The sequence below is a fragment of the Pteronotus mesoamericanus genome, unplaced genomic scaffold (assembly GCF_021234165.1).
Source record: "Pteronotus mesoamericanus isolate MK-2021 breed Mesoamerican mustached bat unplaced genomic scaffold, CSHL_Meso_final contig_68, whole genome shotgun sequence".
Classification (NCBI taxonomy): Eukaryota; Metazoa; Chordata; class Mammalia; order Chiroptera; family Mormoopidae; genus Pteronotus; species Pteronotus mesoamericanus.
Window position 1 is genome coordinate 32,831,054 of NW_026555234.1, and position 26,533 is coordinate 32,857,586.

The following is a 26,533-nucleotide window of genomic DNA, read 5'->3' on the forward strand; positions in this document are numbered from 1 at the left end:
TGTTACTCCACAAGGAGCCCCTAGCGTGACTCTTCTTGGGCCTTAGACCAGGCTCCTTTTCAGAGCACAGGTTCCAGCCAAGTTACCCTTAGGGGTAAGGGAGGGAGGCCCAGCAGCGGGCTTCACTAGAGAAGCAGTGAAGTGAAAGCTCCCAGACCCTGGGCACCCAGAACACTCTGTACCAAACTTCATAACTCTCTCCGCCTGTGTTGACTTCTTGTGGCGCTGTTAGGAGAGCTCCGATTCTTTTCTGGCTGCATTTGTTCCTTCTTTCCTCTTCCTTTCGCCCTGCATGTGGGGAACGACATTAGATGTCCCCTAATTTAATTAAATAGGGCCGTTCTGGATCCCTGTCTCCTACTTCTCAGGTGCTTTGAATGACAACTTAATGGACCATCCTTCAAGGAGATGAAGAAGTAGAATTAGTATTATTTCTACATCTAATGCAAACCCCTTCTCCTGAAATATGAAATTAATGTAGACTATTGCTTTAGTTTAAAATTTTTTACTATATTTACTCTCCTACTTTGCCAGGTTAACAATTAAAATACCTTAACTCTGAAATAAAATGCATGTATATGATTAAAGTTTTTTTGTTTTGTTTTTTTTTTACATTTATATGAAAAGGTTTAGAACGTAAAGCCCTTCCTTCAGCAGAGGCAGACATTTCTACCTCTTCTTTTTGTCCTAGTAAATTCTAGGCACATGTAAGTATAGCTATGGTTCTCAGTCCACAAAGAGTAGCCTTGGTATAAATACTGTTTGAGTGTTGACTTTCCTCACTTTAAAATATAACTTGGAGATCATTCTACATCAACCCTCACGCCTCCATCTTGTTCTTTTAAATAGTGGCATGGTGTTCGACTGTATACATGCACTAATATTTAATCCAGCACTTATTTATTTGTCAGGGGCAGGAGTATCCTTAAAGAAACTCCTCACTTCCTGCTAGTAAACTTAGCAAAGCAAACAGGATGGGCCCTGGCAAAGTTGGATAAGGGGGAGGGAGATGGAACCTGATTTGGAGAAGGCAATTTTTCTCCATCTCTATCTCCAAACAATTCTTCTCTCTCAACCTTATTTACAATTCATGACACTTCCTTTTCCACGTCTCACTTTAGAAGATAGTGTCTCTTCTGAATGCAAACCAGAACCTGCAGGCCATGGTAATAGCCCCCTTTAGAAGTCTTGGAAGGAAATGATGCATCTTTGATGGCCACAAGACCAGAAGTTGGCAGGGTCTCAATGAAATTAGTCTACCACATTCCCTCCCACACAGCACTCAGAAGTGCCTTGTGTTCATGAAAAATGACAGAGTCTGTTAAAAAAAAAAAAAGTTCCATTATTAGGCACCACTGCAAATGAGTGATTTTATGAGTTAATCTGTCAGTATAGGTACGACCACCACTTATCAAAGTGCCCATGTGTGTTCTGTGCTCTGTAGATGGCGTTCAGACGCATTCAAAGGTGAAACAATGAAGAGCAGTGCCAGGTTCACAGACTCTGGAGCCACACTGGCTGGCTTGACTCTCAGCTCTACTCCTTACTATCCATGTGGTCTTGAGTAACTTAGTAGTTGCATATCTATAAAACACACACAAAAAAATGGTAATAGTACCTTTTTGGTAGGTTTTTGCAACAATTAAATGAGTTACTGCATGTAAAGCACTTTGACTAGCACCTAACATCTGGTAAGCACAGGTGCATAGCACATCATAAGCACCCCAGACACATTAGGAATATTCTGCAGGGGTCAGTTACACTACAATGCACGGTCTCCATCATGCTGCCATGATCTAAACTGCAAATGAGGCTCAACCATTCAACAACTGCCTTTGAGCACCTACTATGTGCTAGGTACTAAACTAAGGACTAAGGTTACAACGATGACAACAAAGGTAATAAGAGCATGAATGAGCAGTCTTCACAATAGCTTCACTTAGGGCAAATTCAACTTAATCACAGAGAGTACCCTGAATTCTCCAGCTACGTCTTTGGGTTTTATGCACACAGAATACACATTGTTCGTATCACCAAAGCACACTGCATAAGTTACACTCTATGTAATTTGGTTCCATTGCCACCAGTATTTTGAACTTCACATCTTAAAAAGTAAATATGAAGATAAGCAAAGAATTAATAATTGTGATTAATTATTAATAATTGTGGAAGTTGGGTGATGAGTACATAAGGGTTCATTTTGCTATTCTCTCTACTTTTACATGTTTCCCCATGATAGCAAAAAATGTGTGTTAAGAAGCTAATCAAAGTGATACCTTGTCTAGTGAAATACCACTGATTTTTTCACCGTTGGTGTCTCAGTGTTACTTCTGGGAAATGGTTGAAGCAGAGAAGCAGGTGGATGGAAACTTGCGCTTTTGCCTACATATATTTCTATAACATTTTGTCAAAATAGGAAAATGTTACTTTCACAAATAAAAGGCATAAATCAAGATCCACTCTGTCTTCTAGTGGCTGTTATATTTTCATATATTGCCATTTGTTGATTACATATTTGCATGAAACTTTCTCCTTTGTCATGTTTACTTCACTTAATTTGTTTGTTTTCAACATTGATTTATCCTGTAACTTACCAGAACCTGTGACTACCTTGCCGGATGTGGGCAAGATGTGTATTCATGACTATCATGCAGTAACAGATTATGAGCATACCCTTTCTCTGTCATTATCCACCTTCCTTACACACCCACATTTGTTTTACTCTCTGTGTGATTTATATTTTTAACTTAAAGTGTATTTGTAGGTTCAAGAAAAACATGGTTATGTCACCACAAAGCCGGGCCTGCCTTGGATGCATATATCAGTATTTGGTTTTATTCATAAAGTCTTACAGTCTAATAAATATGAAACAAACTCTCCATCCTCTATGTGAGACAGATGAGACAGAACTTCCTTACCTTCACCTGCAAAGGAGAAAAATTCAGCTACTATAAATATGTAGGCCTATGTGTCCTCCCAAGCTCTCCCAGTTGGTCTCTTGTTATCACTCATAAGAGGATAAATAGAACAAGGTTTCAATGTGGAAAACATGCAGGGAACTTAAATAACTAACTGGAAATCCCCACAGCACCAGAGAAGGATGTTAAGAAATAATGAAAGTAGCCAAAACTCACTGAGGCACCGTCCTGAATTCTTCCCTTCATCCCTCCTTTATTCCACAGCAAACTTTGAGGGCGGTAAGCACCATTAGCAATTCTTAGTAAAGAAGAGAGTAAGGGCAGGAAGTTATTTTTTTCTTAATTTAAGTAAATGTTCCTTTGCTTTCTTAAAACTCTTGCAAAAAAATCATTGTTTTATCTGTTTTCAAACAATTAATGTATAGTTTTCTCACCAATAGTTAATGACACAATACTAATCCAGACACTCTTTGCTTTTCAAACAAAGTAAGAAGAAGAAGGAGGAGGAGCAGAAAGAAGAAGAAAAAGAAGAAAGAAGAGGAGAAAGAGGAAGAAGAGGGAGAAGATTTTATGTGCAGTTACTTTCCTTGGATTATCTTATTATAATGTTCTCACTGACTCAATGGAAAGATACAATCATTATTCTCATGGGGGGCTGGGGCGGGATAAGATTTAGAAACTAAGAAGTGGAACCAGGATTTAAGAGCAAAAAGGTATGAAACATCCAAGACAGACCCCTCCAGCACTTTCACTTTCCTGCTGAAGACTGGCCTCTTTCAGGGAATGAGGCTGAGTGAATTGACTCCACTGGCTTCCTCAGCCTCCTCATGATAATCACTTTCATTTTCCTTGGTGGGTGGAAGGCCAACAGTCACTTAGGAGAATCATTCTGGGACAAACGTCCAAGGAAGAATGAAAGACAGATAATTTGATCTTCCCTCCACCACCCCCACCCCAGGAATCCCAACCCAGCTGGATCTTGACCTTCTACCCAACCCCTGAACACTGGTCTTTTCCTCTGAAGAAAAGCGGTTGCTCCTATACACCTGAGTACTTGTGCATTTGGGGGATTTCTTTTATCCCATGGATTATTATTTTTTTTTTTTGTATTTTATTCTCCTGAAAAACTTGTATTCATCTTTCAATACTCAGCTCAATGTCTTTCCCAAGTGATATGTTTTAGTTTTTTATTCAGCTGTCTTCTTCAATTGAGAGCCTTTCAGGAGAAACAGGCAGAGATAAATCTTACCTGAGCAGGTAATTGGGTTTAGAAGGATGGTCATTAAGTTATAATGAGAGTGGTGAAACACATGCTAATGGTGCTTATTTAATGAAATGTATTCTGTACACTATAGACTTACTATGATTATGTCTAATTAAATGCAGCTATTGTCAAAGACACTGTGGGGTTAAAAATATATGTGCTAGCTATGTACCATGTACTTTACATGATCATTTTTAAGTCGTCATTTAAATAATAGTCATACAGTTAATAAATCTATCCAGGGCTGCACTGAATTTATACTTTATCTTAGGCAAAGTAATATGGGCCATTTTGTTATTCACAGAGCTAAGAAATTACTTTCCTTTTTCTATATACACAAAGCACTTATAGGATATAATAGATGATAATATAGTCATATACGTATATGAATGATTTTCCCTCAAAAGCAGGAATTAAGTCACTTATTTTGTATTCTCAGTGCCTAACACAGTCTCTATGCATACTCACTTCTCAATACATTGATGATTTTTCATCATTTCCCTTGCTTCTGCTCTTTCCTTCTTCTTCCCTTCCCCGCCCTGCCCCCCGAAACACATGCTTTTTGCATATCCATCACAATTATCTTTAGAGAGAGCAACTTGTTGGAATAAATATAACTATACAACAGCAACATAGTTATAAACAGAATGAAAAAGCTCTTAATTTATTAAGCAGTGGGGATGGGAGTTTTGTTTTTGATTTTGAGTAATGAAGAAAAAGAACATTTCTAAAATTTACATATGCTATATAAGAAATGTGTGCCTTGAACTTCATGTCTGTGCCTTTTGCAGGCTGTAACCATTTTCCAACAAATTAATACCATCTCTCTTCTTAAGAGTTTATCAAGTTTTCCAAATACTAAAAAGAGAAAATCTCTTGTTACCAAGCAAATTGTTACAAGCTACTCATCCCTCACAGAAGGATATGAGGGCGGACCCCCCCAAAATCCAGAATTTATTTATTAAAAATTGTGTATCTATTCTTACATGTTTACATTTCAGTCACCTTCAAATTATTCTGCATTTGATGCAATACACCTATCAAGATTTTTTTTTCCCACTGCTCAAAACAGTTTTGAACTCATTGATTTTGATGCCTTTTGGTGCTTCTGCTATTTTTTGTTTGTTTGTTTTACCTCTTCCACATAAGCAAAAGCTTTCCCTTTGAGGACTTTTTCCATCGGGGAAAACAAAAACAAAAAAAGTCATTTGGGGCAAGATATGATGAATAGAGAGTGGGGTACAGGGGTCATGGCACTTCTGGTTAAAAACTACTGAACACTCAGCTCAGTGTGGGCAGGTGCATTGGTAAATCACCTATCATGAAATGAGCAAACACGTTGGAAGAGTCTTAAAAACAATATTCACTAGAGCCAAACACAACCTCTCACAACAACGCCAGTCGGTACACTGATGCAGATGGGTTCCTAGAACACTCACCTAGCAGGGGAAGCCTGTACTACAAGGGGCCTGCCCTCCAGAAGATAATTCTGGTTTTTTTGTGGCGGGGGTTTCTCCCTTCATATCCATATACTTTCAGCTTAGTTGTACTAGTTTGCAGTTTTGCTCACATTTTTACAGAATAAAGGTAGTGTTTCCCAGTAATGTTACTTCACCAGCATTGTTAGTCAATGACAGCAGAAGAGTTTTATGTTTTTTTGCATATAAATTTAGTCTCCAGAGTTTCCAAAACATTGGTGAGTATTCCCCTGAGGCACAAATAAAAACTCTCTCTGGGAGTGTTTCTGAACGTTCATTTCTAATACTTCACTACCTTGGTGCACATAATAAAACCAAATGAAACAACTCACTAAAGAACACCTCACACAGAGAAAAATTTATAAATAAAATGAAAAATACAACTTCAGATCTAGCTGATAATCATCCAGAAATTGGTCAGGCTGGTTATAGGCAGATGAAAAGCCAGAAGGGAGTCATTTCATGCATCTGACCACATAATATAAATAGAAGTTCCAGATGTGGAGAAAATGAGTCCAGTAACAAAGCAACACGTCGAAAATATTACACAATAAAATTGGCCTTTGGATTGTTCACAAAAACACATTTCCTTATCATAAAAAACCTTGTCCCTGCTTCTCCTTAAAGCTACTTAGTTGTCTGTTATTTTTATCTTTCCTTCATCAGAAAATGTTCTGAAAGAGAAATCATCCCTCACCTTTTCTCCTCAAACACAATAGCTTCTTCTCAGTCTTGACTGTGCCCAGTGTCTCCATCACAGCCATCCCATTGTCCACCTCCTCTTGAAGCTCGGTCTCTGCTTGGTTCTCATTACACAGAACAGGCCTACCTGTCTAGCCAAGACCCTTCACTGGCTTAAGCTCCTTTGCTCAGCCCTAAACATAGGGAATCTCCAAATCCATTCTGGGCCATCATCGCTTGTCTTCTTCCATGACTTTCTTAGGGATCTCATTCCTCTTTTTGTCTTCAACTACCTTCTCTGTCAGTATAACCCGCACAATTGTACTTTCCAGTTCTAATTTCCCACCATAGCTCCAGACTCTAATCTCCAACTCTTCCTGAACATCTCCATGCATATGTTCCACCAATCTCTTAAATTTATAGTGTCCAAAAGTGAACTCTGCCTCTCCACTCCTACACCAGCTTCTTCAGGCTTCTCAAGCACAAAGCCCTTCTAGATGCGTATACTCCATACCTTGCAGCTGTTATTGCCCTGCCTTTCCCCTTCCACCCAAATCCAGTCTTGTGTACATTATTTACATCTCCCATATCCATTCCCCATTTTCATTCGCCTGTCTGCACTGTTTTGTTACCATTTTGCTTTTGTCCTAGAATATTCCATTCTATCCATCGCTCTGCTGCCAAAGTTCTCTTCCTAAAACACAAGGTTCATCTGTCTTTTATCTTTGACAGCTGGCATTTGCACACACCATAAAGCCCCAAATACTAAGGCTGATGTTCAAAGGCTTTATTCTTTGCCTATTTCCTGTTTTTTTTCAGCTTACCTTCCAAAGTACCATAAACATATTCAATATTCCAGCCATAGAGGGTCCACTGGCTGCTTACAGAAAATGCTGTATACTCTCTTGTCTCAGGCTTATGCTCAATGTGTTCTTTTAGTTAATGATGTACTTTATTCCAACGTCAGGCTCAAGGAGGCTGGCCTTCCCTTAAAACCAGGCCCCAAGACATCTCCCCCCTCCCTACCCATCTTGCCCTGCCCATCTGAATTACTCTTTCACTGATAAAATACTCGGGATTCCTTGGGTTTTAAGCAATAGAAAAATCAACTCAAGTTGGCTTAAATGTATAATATCATGTTGCTGTAAGTTACAGGATGACTTCAGCGAGTTTTGTCAGTCTCATTGTGTCATTCTGCTATTTTTCTCTGTGATTCTCTTAATTCAGCCCTCAGGTGCTCCTCATAGTACAAAGCCAATGGCTGGACTTACACCACACTGTCCACAGAAAGCGAAAACTCTTGCCAGAAGTTCTTGAGGAATGAGGAAGGCCCTTTTTCTTCAGCAAACATTTTTCATCTCATTTGCTCATTCCTACATCAGTTTTCATGAGGCAGTGTCTTCGTCTGTTCCAGCCGCTATAACAGGAAACTACAGACTGGGTAGCTAATAATTAACAGAAATATATTTCTCAACGTTCTGGAGCCTGGAAATCTGACACCGGCGTTCCAGCATGGTTAGTTTAGGGTCTTCTTCTAAAGACTTCTTCATGTGTCCTCTCATGGCAGAAGGGGCTAGGGAGCTCTGTGGGACCTTTTATATAAAAGCATTAATCTCATTCATGAGCCCTTCACCCCATGACCTAATCATCTTCCAAAGACTCCACCTGCCAAGATTTCAACATATGAATTGGGCAAATGGGGAAGACAAGCATTCAGACCATATAGCAGGCAGGGGCGATGTCAGTAGGCTTAGATCAGTCAATTTGCTTCTGAAATTAAAAGCGTGGCTGATAACATCAAAACCACATCATTAAAATGAGGAAGGGACAATTTCCCAAAGAAAACTCTGAAGATTTTTGTAGAAAACAAGGGAAAATGGATCTTAAGGAGACAACCAACCAATGACCACTATATTCCCCACACTCCAAGAACCAATTATTCTAGATCTGTTGTAGTATATGTGATATTCTGCTTTATATCAGATTTATTTGGATATGTATGTCTGCCTTCCTCATTATATTGCAGATAAAGAGGAGGCTTAGTGTAGTTTTCATAATTGTATTCTTTAAACCTCCACTTAATTGAAGACAAGTTTTTTTCATTCTTCCTATGAAATACTTCCCCTTCATCCACTGGTATCATCATAACAATGACTAATTGAACTACCATGCGTTTGGCCCTTTTGTAAGCATTTTGTATGTGTTGACTCTCTTAATCTTCACCACCAACCAATAATGTAGGTAATATTATTATCCTCATTTGATAGATGTGGAAACTAAGGCTCAGAGAGTTTAAATAACTTGCCCACACCAAGCTTGTGTGGGCTAGAGCCAGGATTTGAGCCAATGCAGAATGAAGCCAAAGCTACATTCTAAAGCAGGCTCTGATGCTGGTTCATCTTACAATAAAATACATTCCCTGCTAAAAAATAATCTCTTAAAAACTACTTTTTGTTTTTCAGCCCTCTCATTCAGATCATCACTCAATCTTGCCAATTCTTCTTTCCTAACATCTGTTCTTTCTAGTTTATTCTTATATTAAACCACCATCCAAGTTCTGACCATCTCTTGGCTAGACTTCTAGGATCATATATTTGAGAATTAGTCAATCTCATATCTTCAGCCAAAACTATCCTCCTATCCCCAGTACTCTTCTTCCTGACCTGATCTCCAATCTCAAATGTTTAATGTCTTTCAGCTCATAATCATAAGAGAGTAAAACCATGAGAAATGAATGTTGGGTCATATTTGGAGTTGTTCCTGACAATAGTTCTTATGGGACAGTGTGTCAGTTGACTCCTTGATGCTGTTCTTCCTGAGATGGAACTCCTAGAACTGTAGGGGCCCTCAAGAGATTCCACAAGCAAGTTTCCTGTTTTCAGTCAACAAGTCAAAAGCCACTGAAGACAGATCTTGATTATTTGCATCTTGAAAAAGTAGTGAAAAGATTCTCCACAGCCACACTCGGCAACGTAGAATTTCTTCTAGCATGCGACTGTGACAGAGTCTTCCAAAAATGTCAACACTATGAGGTTTTCCCCTGTACTGTGCCCAGGAGTCTGCTCCTAAAATACAGGTGGCAGATTACTGAGCAATCCCTATTTGTCCAGCAAATTATTAATTTCCTTTTAATAGCAAGGTAATTATAACATATGTATGAAAAAATAGAAATTTAGATGTTTAAAAAGTATTACCCATGAACTAGATGTACTATACTGTTCTTGTTTTTTATTAGAGTGTTTATTAGACATGTATTATTTTATTTATTTACTAGAGGATTTATTTATTAATGTTAAACCAGTGGTTCTCAATCCTGGCTACATATTAGAATTCTCTGGGTCTGGGGCATTTTTAAAAAATACTGGTACCTGGCACCATCCTATGTCAATTAAATCTGAATCTTTGGGAGGAAAACCTGACCAAGAGATTTGTATGTGTGTGTTCTAATGTGATTTTAATCACATTAAACTCTTGTTAAGTTCTTGTTTATGAGAATAAAAAGATCTTTCCAAAACTTAGAAATGAAAACAGTCATTATAGTGCTTTATCCATTCTGTACTATATCACTGTGAGCTTTCTAAAGAGTACCAGAAACATGGGAGAGATTTAAGAAGTCTAATTCGTAAGAACGAAATAATGTATTCTTAGCAAACTCAAAATTATTACAAACAGTTTTAAATATTCTTCAACCAAAAATATATTTAATGTGAGAACTGAGTGCATTTTAATGTATTTGCCATGATTCAGGGTGAGTCTTCCAAAAGGGTACCTACAATATGAAAAGGTCTTATAACCAAAGGGAAAGCAGCTAGGGGCAGGTAGAACAAGGTAAAGGGGAGATAAATTGATGATTAAAGGAGACTTGACCTTGGATGGTGAACTCACAATACAATCTACGGATGATGTATTATAGAATTGTACTCTTGAAACATACATAATTTTATTAACCAATATCACCTAATGAATTCAATAAAAAAATAAAAAAATAAATAAGATAAAAGGTCTTAGAATATTCTTAGGCATTTCAAATTACAATTTAATATTTATAGTATGAATTGTTCCTATCTACTGCTGAAGAAAATGTCAAGGAATAGGAGTCTGAAGTCAACAGTTTGGTAACAGCAATTCATTTTGATAGAAAGATTGACAGCTTCACAGGTCTTAGTCTCAAACAGAAGATAACCTCTTATGTTTATTGAAGTAACTCTCCCAGTTTTTCTGAGTTATGCCTTTTGTTAAATGCAACTCTGAATGAAGGAAATGCTTGGGGGAGTTTGAGAGGGAGGACAACACCAAATTTGAGTTTCAAGAAAGATGAAACATTTAAGTCAGTTACTCTGATCTAGAAACACTGCTGAAATCAACGTAGTCCATGATACTTTTACCCTTCCTAGCTGCCAAAGTCAAAAGCTAAATTCCAGTGAACTAGAGTAACATGGAGGGCTAGCTCTTCTGTCCAGTTACAAGAATTATTCACAGTCTAAAATGAGGACCCCAGAACAACAACGATTCTAAAATTTTTTTATGACCTTGTGTTTCTAAAAGTTTAAAAATATCTGTATGTGTGTCTTTGCACACAGAAAATAGACTAAAAACATATGTATCAGAATTTAACAGTGATTATTCCTTGGTGAGAAAAATATGGATGACAAATTTTTTCTGCAAGAATCATGGAATACTTTTTATACATATATGCAGAGAATAAAATTCTTGAGGGACACACTTCAGACTTAAAAACAATTATGCCTTAGGATCAAGGTTGGGATGGGAGGATAGAAAAGATTTCATTTATTACTCTATACTCATATTTTTGAATATTTTTATTGATAATTTATATTTTAAATATTAATAAATGTGATATAAATTTTGAAATTTTAGAAAACTATTAAAGGCTATATTTAAAGCCTCATTTGCCCAGGTGAGTAAGAGAAGGTAAAGAGCAGTGCTTTGCCTTCTCTCTCCTGCTTAAACAGTGTGGGGTAGTTCTCTTGTAATACTCCCTGCTTCCTCATGTGTTTTATGCTGTTGCCAAAACAGGATCTTGACCTCAGAGAAGTCATAAGTTTTCAATAATAATTCATTTTAAAAGCTAAAATGTACTAAGGTTCCACTGTACAAAATGTTTTCTTATATATTATCTCATTTTATCTTCAAAACAATCCTATGAGGCTCAGAAAATTTAAGCACCTCTGATAGCCCACACCAATAACAAGTGGAAAAGCCAGGATCAAATCTACATTTTTTTAGCTTCACAAATCAGTGTCCTTAAATTAAAGAGAAGAAACTAAAATTGTGAAACAATCAAGAAATTTGAACAATAACTGAATACCAGTCTAAATTGATAACATTTCTGCTGACATAATTCTTTCAAAAACTTTGTAGTTCTTTTACAACTTTTCTTGATAGTCGCTCTGTAAGTCAAAATCCATGTCCACAAATCCTTTTGAGATAAGCGTTTCTCTGCCTTGGGCTTCTGCTGAGACTGCAGAGAAACGATGGACTTGAAGTTTCCTAGAAGCCCACTTGTTTACTAACTAAGCTCTGAGGTAACATCTTAGATCTTTCTGCTAAACTTCCTGCCTCATATCCAATATTTTCCTTTAAGACCATACTCAAATCTCGTGGATATACTTTTCTTTATACAATTTCTCCTACACATGCATATTTTAATGGCTTAATAAAATTTAATGTGAAGATTTGATACACAAGTTTTGGTCCAAATATTTTTTATTTTATATCAACTGATTGATTGATTGATTGCATTTTTGTTGTTCTTTTATTGATGGTTGTTCAATTCTTCAGCATAGGTCTTTCTTTCATAATGAGATCTTTAATAACTATCACTATAACTTAAGAGGGTAAAAAATCCTTCAAAATATATTCCACCTAACTGTGAAAGGGAGAAAAATACTCAAAATATATAGGGAATTCACATTAGCTTACATGTATGGCTGACATTGCTATTTTTTAAATTGGATTCCAATGTAATTAAGTCTGTGGTATTTAGTTTCAAAAGGAATCTCCTAAAGACATTTTCTTTTTTCCAGTCTCCCATGTTTGTTTGAAAGGAAAATACAGTACTGTAGTAGGGGGGTGGGAGTTTTAGTGCCAGAAGAACCAAGATTAGAATCTAAGCTCTGCTACCTGGACAATTTAAATACAGCTTTCTTATTTTATTTTACTTTTTTTTTTATTGTACTAAGAACACTTAACAAAAGATCTATTCTTTTAATAGATTTTTAAGTGTAAAATAGAACATTTTAATCTGTAGGGACAATATTATACAGTAGACCTTTGTAAAATATTCATTTTGCGTAACTGAAATTTAATTATACCAAACATTTAAAGAATTAACTCCAAGCCTTCCAAAACTATTCCTAAAAAATTCGATAGGAGAGTACACTTCCAAACTCATTTTACAAAGCCAGCATTACCCTGATATCAAAGCCTGACAAAGATACCACGAGAAAAGAAAACTACAGTTCAGTATTCCTAATGAATATTAAGACTCAGATCTTCAGCAGAATGCTAGCAAATAAAATTCAGCAGCACATTAAAATAATCATACACCATGACCAGGTGGGATTTATCCCTGGGATGCAAAGATGTTTTGACACATGGAAATCAATTACTATGAGACAGTGCATTAACAGAATGAAGGATAAAAATCACATGATCATCTCCTCAATATTCTTTACCCTTTTATTAACATGCTTCTCAAAGTCCTGACAGCCTCTTCTGACCACTCTATTCAAAAGTCACTCCCACATCTTTAAATGTTCAAAGAGCACCTCACTTCCAGGTACTAAAACCTGTGTTAGTTTTCTATTACTGCATTAAAAAAAGACCTCTAAAACTTATTGGCTTCAATCAATAAGGATTTATTATCACAGGGTTTTCTGTAGTTCATGAGTGTGGCTCAGAAGTTGGGGGTGGTTGTTCTAGTTCCAGGTCTCTCATGAGAACGTGGTCAAGATTTAGCCCAAGAATTTGGTTGTGTGAAGGTTTGATTAGGGCTGAAGAACTTACTTCCAGTGTGACTCAAATGACTTTTGACAGAAGGATTCACACTCTTGCTGAATGTTGGGAGTCTCCACAGAACTACTGAAGTGTCCTCATGACGTGGAAATTGGTTTCCCTAGAACAAGTGGTCCAAGATACAAAGGCAGAAGCCACAGTGTGATTTATGATGTAGAATTAGAAGTCACATGCTGTCGTGTCCACAATATCCTACCAGTTACATTGTTCAGGCCAATTCACTGTGGGAGAACATTGCCACCAGGGTTCAAATACCAAAAGACAGAAGTCATTGAGAATCATCATGGATTTAGCTATAATTTCACTTATTAGTGTTTTATAATTTTCAACATCTAGATCTTGACCATATTTTTGTGTATTTACCGCAAAGTATTTCATGTTTCTTGATGTCATTGCATATGGTACTATTTTTTTTATTTTCAATAGTTTGTGCTACTATATAAAAATACAGTTAATATTTTCTATTGTTCTTATAAACTGTGCCCTTGTAGTTCACCAATAGATTCTTTGTGATTTTGTATGCAGATTACCATGTTTCTGTAAATACAGTTTCATTTCTTCCTTTTCAATTAGTATGTTTTTATTTGTTGGCTTATTACATAAGCTAGGATCTTCAATATAATGTCAATAGAAGTGATGAGAGTGGACATCCTTGCCTAATATCCATGCTTAAAAAGTAAGCATGTAGTCTGTATTATTAAGTATAATGCCATAAGTTTTTCGTAGACTCCTTTTATCAGGAAGAGGTAGTCTCTTTCTATTCCTAATTTATTGGGAGTTATGAACGGATGTTGAATTTTGTCAAATGCTTTTTCTGACTCTATTGAGATAATCATATGGCTGTTCTGGAACATTTCATAGATTGACTTTTGAATATTGAGCTAAACTTGCATACCTGGAATTCAACCCCACTTGGACATGATGTACTATCTTCTCTATATATGGCTAGATTTGAGTTGATAATATTTTGTCAAGGATTTTTGAATCCATGTTCAGGAGGGACATTTGTCTATAATTTACTTTCTGTGTAATATTTTCCTCTGGTTTTGTTATCATGATAATATTATCCTCATAAAATTAATTGGAAAGTATTCCCTTCTCTTCTGTTTTTCTGGGCCATATATAGTTACAGGTAAAGTAATATTATTATCTCAGATTTGCTTAAAAATAATTTTCAGTAGGTTTGGGGTAAAGCTCAAGAACCAGTATTTATAACAAGTTCCCAGGTAATAATGATGTTGGCTCAGGAACCACAAGAGAACTTTTGCTATAATATAAAGCCTCAGATTTCAAAAATTTCAGACTTTTCACAATTTAAACCCTGGGTTAAATCCAAGTATAATATTCTTTAGTTCACATGCTACATTGACTTTAAATAAATTTTATTTAATTAATTTCAGCAAATTTGTTTGGACATCTACTGCGCACCAAGCCCTCTGCTAGCTTCTGAAGGTACATGGAGACATATTAATACATTGCTCCTGCTACTGAAAATTTCATACTCTAATGTTTTATTTTTAGTCCTGTTTATTAATTTTAGAAAAATTTTATTCAATTCTAAGTTGTTTCATTTATATTGGATTATTTTTAACTTTGCTTCTGTAAAACAAATTAACAGTCTTGTAGTATAAATTTATCTTGTGGTATAAACTATTATGGTGTTTTTCTGTACCTTGGTTTTACATAGCCTAAAACCCTTCTAGCTTCCCACAGAAAGGACATTAGAAATCATCTCATTTATCCACCCACTCCCACGCTAAGTGAGAAAACAGAAGCCCAGAAAAATAATGCAACTTCCCCAGGGTCACTAGCAAGTAAGTGACAGGACTACAACTAAACCCTGCTCATAATACAGTGCCCTTTCTGTAACATCAGGCCTCATGACTTAAATTCCAATTTCAAGGAAAACTATTGATTCCATACGTAGGAAATATTCCACAAATTTCTGTGGAACTTCATAGTTAAATTGAATTATTGAAGACCTTTGTAAATTAAAGGAGAAGGGTAGAAGGAGAAATATGAAGGGATGGGACAGGAGTTGTGGTAGCCATAATAATGGTATTAGTAATAGTAATAAGGTAGTAATAGTAAAATAACTTCTTATATGCTATATATTGTGACTTTCTTAGAACATTTACTCTTCTCAATAACCCTATGAGATGTGTACAATTATTATACCCATTTTACAGATAAAGAAACTGAGGCACAAAGAAGTTTAGTAATTTGTCCAAAGAGACATGGCTTTTGTACTAAATTTCATCTAGTGGCCTTGGGTAAAATTAATACCACAAATATAACCCATTTCTGCTAGAAAGAAGATGTGAATAATGTTTAACCTTCGTGAAGAGTTGCACAGTTCCTCAAAGCCCCAAACCCTTTTTGGAGAACTTAACAATTCTCAGTGAGATGGTTAAAAACAGAAGGAAATTAAAAATTCTTTCTTCTATGCCTGTTAAAACAGATTTAACAGCTCTGTTCATCTCAATAGGTCAAATACTAAATAAAAAGTGTTGTTTCAGCAACTGGGATTCATAAAGAGGTCAATAGGTATCATTGGAGTGGAGCAGGCACCAGGTACACACACAGACACAGACACGTACACACACACACCCTCATTCAATTTCATGTATAAGCAAACATTACCTACACCCTTGGGAATTATTTTCTATCTTAAAGCTGAACTGGTTTCACTTGGCAGACTGCAACCCCTACAGGTGGCACCTATTCTCTGTGAAGTGTTTCCTTTTCCCAGAAGTAAGACATTGGCACCACGCACCTCCTTACCATTTTCAATATCTCTTTCTACTTACGTGCCAGCTAAGGCTACCTGACCCATGAAAGGAAACAAAACAAAGGTTCAGGGTCATTGTCTGCCCAGACCCTGGAAGCACAGATTGAGAAACTCAAATGGGATGCCAAGTATTGCGCTACCTTAGGAAGGGGCTATGGAAATACATAGTTCCCTTATTTATCTGTTGCTGTTGAATAGAAGATAAGGTAGGACTCAATTCATGAGGTGACTAAGTATTCACTACCATTTCCAAAGCTTTGTGTATTGCTGCAGTGTTGCTACAAAAGATAAAGAGATATAAAGTTTGCCATGAAGAGGTTCATGAAATTAGTAGCTCAGAATACATCCATTAGAAAATAAATATGTAAGGCTAAATACATAGCATGTCATATTTACAGGATAAGCAATAAGTATGATAAGTATTCTTCAGAAGGAGCAAAACCAAGGGCTGGGGTGATAGAAAAAACCTCAGTGGTGGTGAGACCTAAAGAAGAAAATAGGAAATTATTCTGAGGTGAATGAAATTTCATTTTACATAGTACGCCAGGATGAAAATTACCAGGTCGCATCTCTCCTAAGAGCTGAGTCTCATGACAAATAAGAAAATCCTTGTCCATATTTCCTAAATATATTTATTTTCTGCTTCTCTTCTTTCCCTATAGTCAGTTTTCAACTATCTGTGGCAGTTGAGGATGAAAACCAAAGGGGGATAAATCTAGATGTCAAAGCCTTTATTTTTGTCTTCAGACTCTGTTTCCAGGTTTCAAAACTTTTACTACAGTTGGTAACAAGTCTACAAAGGTGCTTATAACAATGATATTTATTGCAATATTAGATAATTAAAAAGGCTTTAAAACTAAGTGAAATAAGCCAGTTAGAAAAAGACAGGTATCATATGATCTCACTCATGCGTGGAATCTAATGAACAAGATAAACTGATGAACAAAATAAAACCAGAGGCATGGGTACATGGAACAGACTGATGGATCCCAGAGTGGAGGGGAAGGGGATACTGGAAGAAATTAGCCAAAGAGCAAATGTGTTATATGCATCGCCCATAGACACAGAACACAATTTGTTGAAGGCCAGGAGAAGAGGGGTTAAGGGCTGGGTGGAGGAGGGGCAGAAGGGAAGAAAGTGGATGTCTATAATAGGGTCAAAAATAAATAAAATAAAAGTAATCTAACATTTTATATATATACAGGTGATATAGAATTGTACACTTGAAACCGATATAATTTTATTTGTAACCTCAATAAATTCCATTAAAATATTTTTTAAAGATTTAAAAAATAAAAACAATGTTAACATTTATAAATAGGGAAAAGTTAAATATATTGCTAATGGAAAAGAGCAAACTGCCAAAGAGATATGTCTTGTATGATCCCATTTAGTTAAAAAAAAAGACCTCTAAAATCTGTACCTCTAAAATACACCTCATGCATAAATCAATTCCAGAAGGCAATGTGTGAAATTGTAAGGATGTTAATATTTGTGAGATTGGCAGCTTTTATTTTTTTATCTTATTATCTGTTCTGGAAGAGATTTTAAAAAATATATTGCTTTTATAATTTTAAAAATAATTTAATTAATATACATGTATGTAATATTTACACTTTTTCTTTTCAGATAGTCTTGCTTTACCAGAAATGACCTAGAAACAGCCACTCAAACTGAGGTAGAGTATTAATAGAAAAGGCATAAAAATCAACCATTAGGCATGAAAAATGGTCATTATACACATATTTTTAAAATTTAAGAGTATTGGGCACTGGCCAGGTGGTTCAATTGGTTGGAGTATCTTCCAGTACGCCAAAAGGTTTTGGGTTCAATTCCCTGTCAGGACACATAGCTAAGTTGCAGGTTCAATCCCCATTCAGGGTGCATACAGGAAGCAACCAGTTGGTGTTTTTCTCCCACACCAATGTTTCTCTCTCTCTCAATCAAAAAACAAACATATCCTTGGATAAGGATTAGGAAAAGAACAATAAATATTGTTTTTAAACAGTATTTAAATAAATATGAAAATAAAATTTTCCTCAATTAATAGATGGATAAATATTTTGACTTTTTGATGCTAATGAACAGTCCAAAGCCTCAGAAGCTTGAATTTTAAATCTGATACAACATATGGCTCATGGAATTTATCATAAATTGTGAGAAGCTAAAGGTTTACAAAGTGGAGAACATGTTAAAGTGATGCTCTGTTGGCCAATGACATCCTGTGACAGCTGCCATCCTTGAGAAAGATTGAGCTGTTCTAGATCTTCAAGGGGCCTTTCTTCTCCTTTGCCTGCTGGAGACCAAAGCAGAGCAGCCACATGGTCATGAACCCTGTGTTTGAGGCTCAGCACGTTCTGCTGATGCACCAGTTCAGGGAAAGTTAGTTGATGCAGCCCTTTGCCTTCCTCTTGGCTTGAATAAAATCAGGAAAAGTGGGTTAGGCTCAGTACTTTCTCTACTCTCCTCAGGGTCCACATGTTTCCTGACCCTTGACCATTTTTTCTGTCACCTGCACATGAGCTTAGCTGAAAAATGACTTCCTGCCCATCTCTATGTCCTGGACCCACCAATGTGCTTCATCAGTCTCCCATGTCTTCTGCAGACGATTTGCTTCATGACCCCTATTGTCTGATCATTTGTTGCTTAGCCATCTCTCCTAGCTAGTTTTCTCACTTATGGGAAACCAAAACCTTTAAAATGGAAGAGTTGGAGCAAGTCTCTAAAAACCAACTAGCTCATTTACATAGTTAAACAAAACCCCAAAAGAATTAGTTTGGCTGCAATAATTTTTAAGGAGCATACATTGGCCAAATCAATGGCTGATGATTGAAACATCTGTTCAACACTGGCTGTTCAGTCCTTACTTTCCTTCTAGATGAAGATTTACGAATTTGGGGAGCTCCACATATAGGAAAGGTCAGTACCTTGTGTCCACCCTTCTGGTTACATCTTATAGGAAGCAACTGTGTGTCATAGTCTACATAGTCCCAAATCTTAATACAGCAGAAGGAACACTAAATCAAATGTCAGAAAATCTGATTTCAATACCAATTCTGCCACTGACATAATTAGGGTCTATTTCTTCATTAGCAATATAAAGGAAAGGATTGCTAAAGTCTTCTTGATATGAAATGTTCATTTCTGTATATCAGTGGCCAGTTAGGGAGGTAGATTATACTTGGTTGTATATTCTATTCCATTCAGAGATCTACAGTCAGGCTGTCACACAAACGTCCTGGGATGAGGCAAACCCCCCTCACTGGAAAGAAATCAGAACCAATCAGAATCAATTACATCACCTGTCAGTTGTGCTACTCTCTGAAAAATAGTGTATTTTCAGACGTTATATTATATGTTGATGATATAAATGGAAAACTAGGTTTAATTTCTTTCAAGGCAACCTGACAACCTTAATGTGGCAGAAGAGATAGAAAAGAGAGAGATGGATAGATGGATAGATAGATGAGAAACAGAGAGAGAGAGAGAGAGAGAAAGAGAGAGAGAGAGATATGATAGGTAGGTGGGTAATGGATAGATGAATGTATGGATAGTTGTACAGATATGTAGCTAGACAGAGCTAAGGTTCTGAGCATGGTCTAGAGTCAGACTACCTTTCGTTCAGGTCTAGCATAACAACTTCCTGGCTGAATCACCTCAAGCAAATTACACCACCTATTTGTGACTCAGTTAACTAACAGAAAAAGTTCGGATAATAACAATAATACCTCAGTAAGATGGTTGTCAGAATTAACTAAGATTATTCATGTAATGCTTTTAACATACTGCCAGACACATGGTAAATATTCATAAGTGTTAACAATTATAATTGTTATTACTTAGGAAATATTACATATGTTACTCCTTCACCCTCTCTCTAGTCACCTATCCTCCTGCCTCACACACACACATACCCTCAGAGGTAACCACTGCTAGAAGATCGGTGTGTTTTTTTCTGTCACACACATACACACATTTAGTGTTATTGTTTCCAAAAGCAGGTAGTACAAAAATATTTTGTTTTGAGTTGTACAAAATATATTGTTTTGAGACTTGCTTTTTTTTGCTTAGTAATACGCCTTGAAGAGCATTCCATATCAAATATAAACATTATCAATACACCAAAATATGTTAATTTATGTTCCTACTAATGGACATTTAAGATTTTCAATAGACATCTTTTAATATTTCTTTTTCTCAGGTGTGACTGTTTCTGTAAGACAGATTCCTATCTTGCTGAGTCATAAGGTATGTGCACTAAGATGTCTTATATACCCTGCCAAATCACACCCTGAAAGGACATTATCAATTTCTACTCCCATCAACGCTTTATAAGCTTGTCTGGTTTTCCACATTTTTACCAACATTGGATATTGTTAACATTTTAAAAGCTGCCAATCTGATGAGCAAACTATGGTATTTTTTAAAAATTTCCAAATCCCTGATAAGTTTTGAACTTGAGCAAGCTTTGGGTAAACTTTTACTCTGTTTTATGTTTTCTGTCAAGTATTTATCTGAAAATGTTGCCAGTAAGTGTGAACAGGCATTGTACAATACTCAGCTGGCCAGGTGATTACTATCCTGGGTACCCATTACCTCATGTTAACACAGGAAGGGTTGGGGAAGAGAGTAATTTTCTATTAGAGTTACTGCATCCTTATTCTTATTTTTTGTTTTGTGTTTCTTCCATCATTTTACTTGGAAATACAAAATTCCACATTGGCACTATTCTAATAATACTACTTATGAACAATTTACTCAGTTACATGGGAAAAAAAGTCTAATAAAACCTAAATGCTCCTATTATAGCAAATTTCCTTAAAAATCTTAACATTAATACTCACTGCTAATGGGAACACAGGAGAAAAGGGATATTCTCAAACAACACTGGTAGAAATTTATGTGCTGCAATCTTTAGAGAACATAGCCTGTTAAACCATCTATTAGAGTTTAAAGGATGTATACCTCCTTCTGCCCAGAATTCTGCTTCTTGGAATATAACTATCACAAGGATAGAACTAATATGAAAGGTTATATGTACTAGGTCAGCACAACCTTCAATGTTAATATGAATCTTCTGGGAATCTTAGTGCAGATTCTAATGCAGTACATCAGGGCCTCTGAGAGTCTTCATGTCTATAAAGCTCTAGGCGATGCCACTACTACTGGCCCATGGACCACACCTGAGGAGCAAGAATGTTTACTGCAGCATTGTCCATTAAGAATTAAATTAAAACCCAGATACAATGAATGAACACTAATAGGCTCAATAAATTATAAAATATCTGCATTATTGAGAATTATGCAAGCACTTAAAATAATAAAATAAAGGTTTACTGGTTGATTTGGAGAGAATTCCAGAAGCAACACACAGAAAACAGTGTAACATGATCTCATTTTTGTAAAATAGTGGCAAAAATTCCATTTGGGTGTCTGTGGATGTCAGGTGTGTGCATGTGCTGGTAAAAATTTTATCATAGAGAAAATATGAGAGAACAGTTTTTAGATTGTTAGTATTAGGTACCTTGTGGAGGGAATGAAGGTAATGTGGAAGGAAGAAAGAAGATAAGCACAAAAAAGAGAAGTGGAAATCCAAAGTTTATACTAAAAATAGCATGTTTGTCATCACATAATGAAAACTAACGAACATGTGTGAGTACATGTGTAAAGAAATTTAAAATAGTTAAAATAAAAAGTCAAAGAAAAAAATAACAAAATTTTTAAAATCAGAATCTAGATTCTTATTTCCCACTAACTAGCTTTTTAATTTTGGTTAAGTCATTTAACTGGCTTGGAAGAGTTATTTGAGATGAGTTAAGCATCTCTAATAATTTCCATCTTTCTACCTACTTTTAAATTTCTATGATTGCAGCCACTTTAGAAAACAGTCTGGCAAGTCATCAAAAGGCTGAGCATAAAGTTGCCATATCACCCAGCAGTTCCACCCATGGGTATATATATACCTGAGAGAAATGAAAGTGTATGCCCATATGAGAACTTGTACAAGAATGTTAATAGCACCATTATTCAGAAATGAAAACATCTCAAATGCCCATTGACTGGTGAATGGATAAATAAAAAGTGGTATATTCATACAATGGAATGTCCCTTGGCAATAAGAAGGAATGAAATACTGACATGTGTGCTACAACAAACCTTGAAAACAATATGCTAAGTGAAATAAGTCAGTCACAAAGGACCATATATTGTATGATTCCATTTACATAAAATGTCACCACTATGCAAATCCACATTGACAGAGAGTAGATTGATGGTTGTCCAGGGTTAGGGGGCAGGAGGATGAGGAGGTTAGAGCATAGGATGATGTCTAACGGGCATGGATTTCTTTGGGGGGAGACATAAATGTTCTGAAATTGATGATAGTAATGCTTGCAAATATCTATATGAATATGCTAAAAAAATTCAATGGTACACTCTAGATGAATGAATTGTATGGTATATAAATCATATGTCAATAAAGCTATTTAAAAATTCTATGACTAGAAGTAAACTATCTAACATTAAAGAGCAAGTAACTATTTTCATTTCTTGATATTTTTCTTAATACTGGACTTCAGAATTTTTCTACCTAGAAAAGTAAAACTCCTAATCTCTTATCAGAAATTTTTACTCATTTTTACTATAGCTTCTTGTGCTCATACCAATCTAAAAATAATTTCCACTCTAAACTAATACTCACCAATCTTAAATGGACCCTGGCAATCCTACTGTTTTTCTTTCTCATTCACCAGAAAACCTTCTCCAAATCTTTTTTACTTCCTTTAATCCCTTTACTCCAAAATGAGAGGAAAAAGAAAAGTCATCAGTTAGAACGTCTCATCTCCCATTCTCTAACTTGTTAACATATCTACATCTGTTCCTGTCCTCTTTTCGTTTCTTTTAATTTAAAAATAACCTGCTCTGCCACCATCTTTGGATCCTAACACTAACAATAATCCTTCCTCCTCCAGTTTCAGTGCCCACTCTGCTCCATTGACACTGCGTCTGGTCCCTGGAGCCATCGAAGTTTATGATGCATGCCTTATGTGGATAATGTGGGCTATATTTGTCATATTTTTTACATTTGATAATATAAACATACCATATTTAAAGCTCTTAATATTGTATTTTACAAAATTAAAGGGATCCATCTGGAATGCAATTGCTTATATGTAGTATTAACCAAGTAATGATCTAATTTTATTGCCCAGGTTCAAATTCTGACTCCACCTCTTATTAGCTGTGACTTTGGACTAGTTACCAACCCTTCCTGAGTTTGTTTTTTCAAATGAGGGTAATAATAGTTTCTATCTCGAAGGGTTGTTATGAGGATTGAGTTAACACATGAAAAGCTCTTAGAATAGTATCTGGCACCTAGTAAATATGCACTAAATGATAGATGTTAACTGATCTAGTTGAAAAGTCCTGTCACCGTTCACTAAATAATTTTTTTCAATCAAAAATGCCTCTTTTAGCAATATAAAGTCAGCAAATATACTTGAATCTGTTCCAGACTCTTATGTTCCACTGATCTATGTATAAGTACTATAGTGTTTTATTATTAGCTTTATAGCAGATTTTAAAATCTGGTGGGGTTAAGTGCCTTTCCCTAATCTTCTTTTTCAAAATTTTCTTGGTAATTTCCCATAGTATTAATTTATATAAACTTCAAGATAATCTTTCCGCCTAGTATTAATCAGTATAAATTTTTAATAATTTAAAAATAATTTTGGATGGAGAAATAGAACTAAGACACTTGCTCTACCCTCTCAGGGAAAGAACTAGTACTAAACTAGTACAAAACTAGTACCAAAAGTGGAGCTCAAGTCCTTTGTGATTCACTTGAAGGTATTCATAACTTTTGTCATGAAGATGCAAACTCCAAAAGCTGTTGGATGGATGAAAAGTTATCTCATTCATTCACTCACACAAATTCCACTGTTTCACTATGCATTGCTCCATCATCAAAGTCTAAAAGTTTACGTCTGCAAGGCAGACACACAAGCAAAGCAAGTGACTAAAAGGCAACTATTGCACCAAATTGTCCTCAATATGGAGAAAGGTTAGCTTCACCCAATACTCTATCCATGGGACATAATATAAGAATTCTTGTGTGTTGACTTTAAACTGCACTTGGCATGTATACTTTCTAGGATAAAATAGTTTATCTGGATTTGCAAAATCATTTCCTGTCGTTTCAAGATCAAGCACCATCTTGACTGTAAACATGTAATCTTCTGTCCGCCCAAGCAGCTTAGAGGGCACCAATTCAGGTTTCCCTTCCGATCGTGACCAGGAAGAGGCCCAATAAATATTTCAAACATAAAAGGATTGTTATAACAAAGGGGTCTTAAAATCCTCCTGGGTTATCTGAACAGCTTTCCGTTTCATTTTGTTTTCACTTCTACCCCCACCCCTGAAATTGGAAGAAATTTTTTTACTCAGGATGAAACAAAAGTTTATGCCCAGATGGGTTGAGATTAGAAAAGAAAATGAACAACAGCAACAAAAAAAGTAGGGAATCTCATATGTGAAGATATAGATATTAAGCTGTAGAGAAAGCAATGTCAGGAAGACAATCTGACCAAAGGCCAGCTTTGGTAATCCCCGTTCAGGATGCATCTCCTGATAGCAAGCAATTCCTGCCTCAGTGACAACTCCATGTATTTGGGTTATAAACACAAACCTATCAGAGCATATATTATACACACCTTACTGTCACATGGCAAATGGTGCCTGGCATCCAAGATAAGCTTTATGGAGAGTGAAGAGGAAGGGACAAGAGAAGTAGGTGAGAGGCCCCAAGAAAACACTTCCCTTAATCCTTTGATGTCACCCAAAGTGATCAGTGATGAAAGAAGCATCATTCTTAACCCCCACCCCTTCCATACATTGAAAATGGAGGCTAGATATCATCCAAGATGGCTCTCTTTAAGGAGATAGCTTTCTATGAACCTGAAACCAAAACTCAAAGCAAATGACAGTGGGTGTGTCTGGCTGGGCATAATTGCAAGGCATTTCCTCAATGTTATTTCTTCAAAGTTGCTCACACTGAGTGTCATTTGAAATGATCTCTAAGAGACTTCATTCTTTTAACCTTATTCGGATTAAAGAAGAGAAGTGATAACACCCTGGAAATTGTTACAGAAGCCTGACAACCAAAATAATTTGTTAGAGATTTAAATTTACAAAAAGTACAAATTGACAATGGACTATTGAGCTAAATTAGGGAAAACAATATCTGGCCCAAAAGAAACAAATTACAATGCAATCAAAGCATCTGGATATTATGCACTGATTTTGAGCTCAGCTATGGGAAACATATTGGGTGGAGGGGCATAATAATGAGCCACATAACCTCATCCCTGTGTGGATGGTCTTTCTTGTGAAAGGTCACCAGTGTGATTTCCAGTCTGGCACATGCCTGGGTTTCGGGTTCAGTCAGTCCCCAGTTGGGCACATACAAGAGGCAACCAATCAATGTTTCTCACATTGATGTTTCTCTCCCTCTCTTTCTCCTTTCCCCTCTCTAAAAAAAGAAATAAATAAAATATTTATATGAAAGAAAGAAAGAAAGAAAGAAAGAAAGAAAGAAAGAAAAGAAAGATTGTCTTTCTTGTTAGAATAATAGGCAATTAAAGAAGAGGCAGTGTATGATTATACTATTAAAACTATGCAGAGACCATACATGCGATTGGACTTCCAATAAGGGAGAAAATAGTTCTTTGGATTTAATTGTAATGAGATTATAATGTAGAATTCAAGCTACAAGGTCAGGTTTTTAAATGATAAATTCCTCTACTGAAAGTACACTTCTTTTTCTTGAAATACAACTTTGGGCTTTTTCATCCTCTGAGCTCATTTATACAGTTGTTTGGGAATGGACTTTTCTCTCTTTAGAATTCTTAAGGTTATGTACATATTTAATCTACTTAACTTTATTCACTTATTTGAAAATAACCTGACCTGAAATAAAGTAAATAAAATTATATTCCCCCCACAAATAAAGTTAGTTTTAGCTTGAACTATGAAACCCCACATTAAACCATTTAATAGTGTTTAATTGCAGTTCTATATAAGACTCAGTTAGGTGTAGGAAATAACATAGAAACAAAGCCAATTATTCATTATAACACTTTTCCATAGGGAAAAAAAAAAGGAAGGACAACAAGAAATCATGGAGAAAATGAACAGTTGAAGACTATATTTCAATAATATATCCCCAAACCTCTCAAAAGCCATTGACAAAATCATGTATGAGGTTCATGTTATTCAGACCAGCTGTCCATGCTGATCAAATCATACAGGCAACTGTTTACAAGAGGAGTCATTCAATAAATAGCTACCGAATTAAGCTAAATAT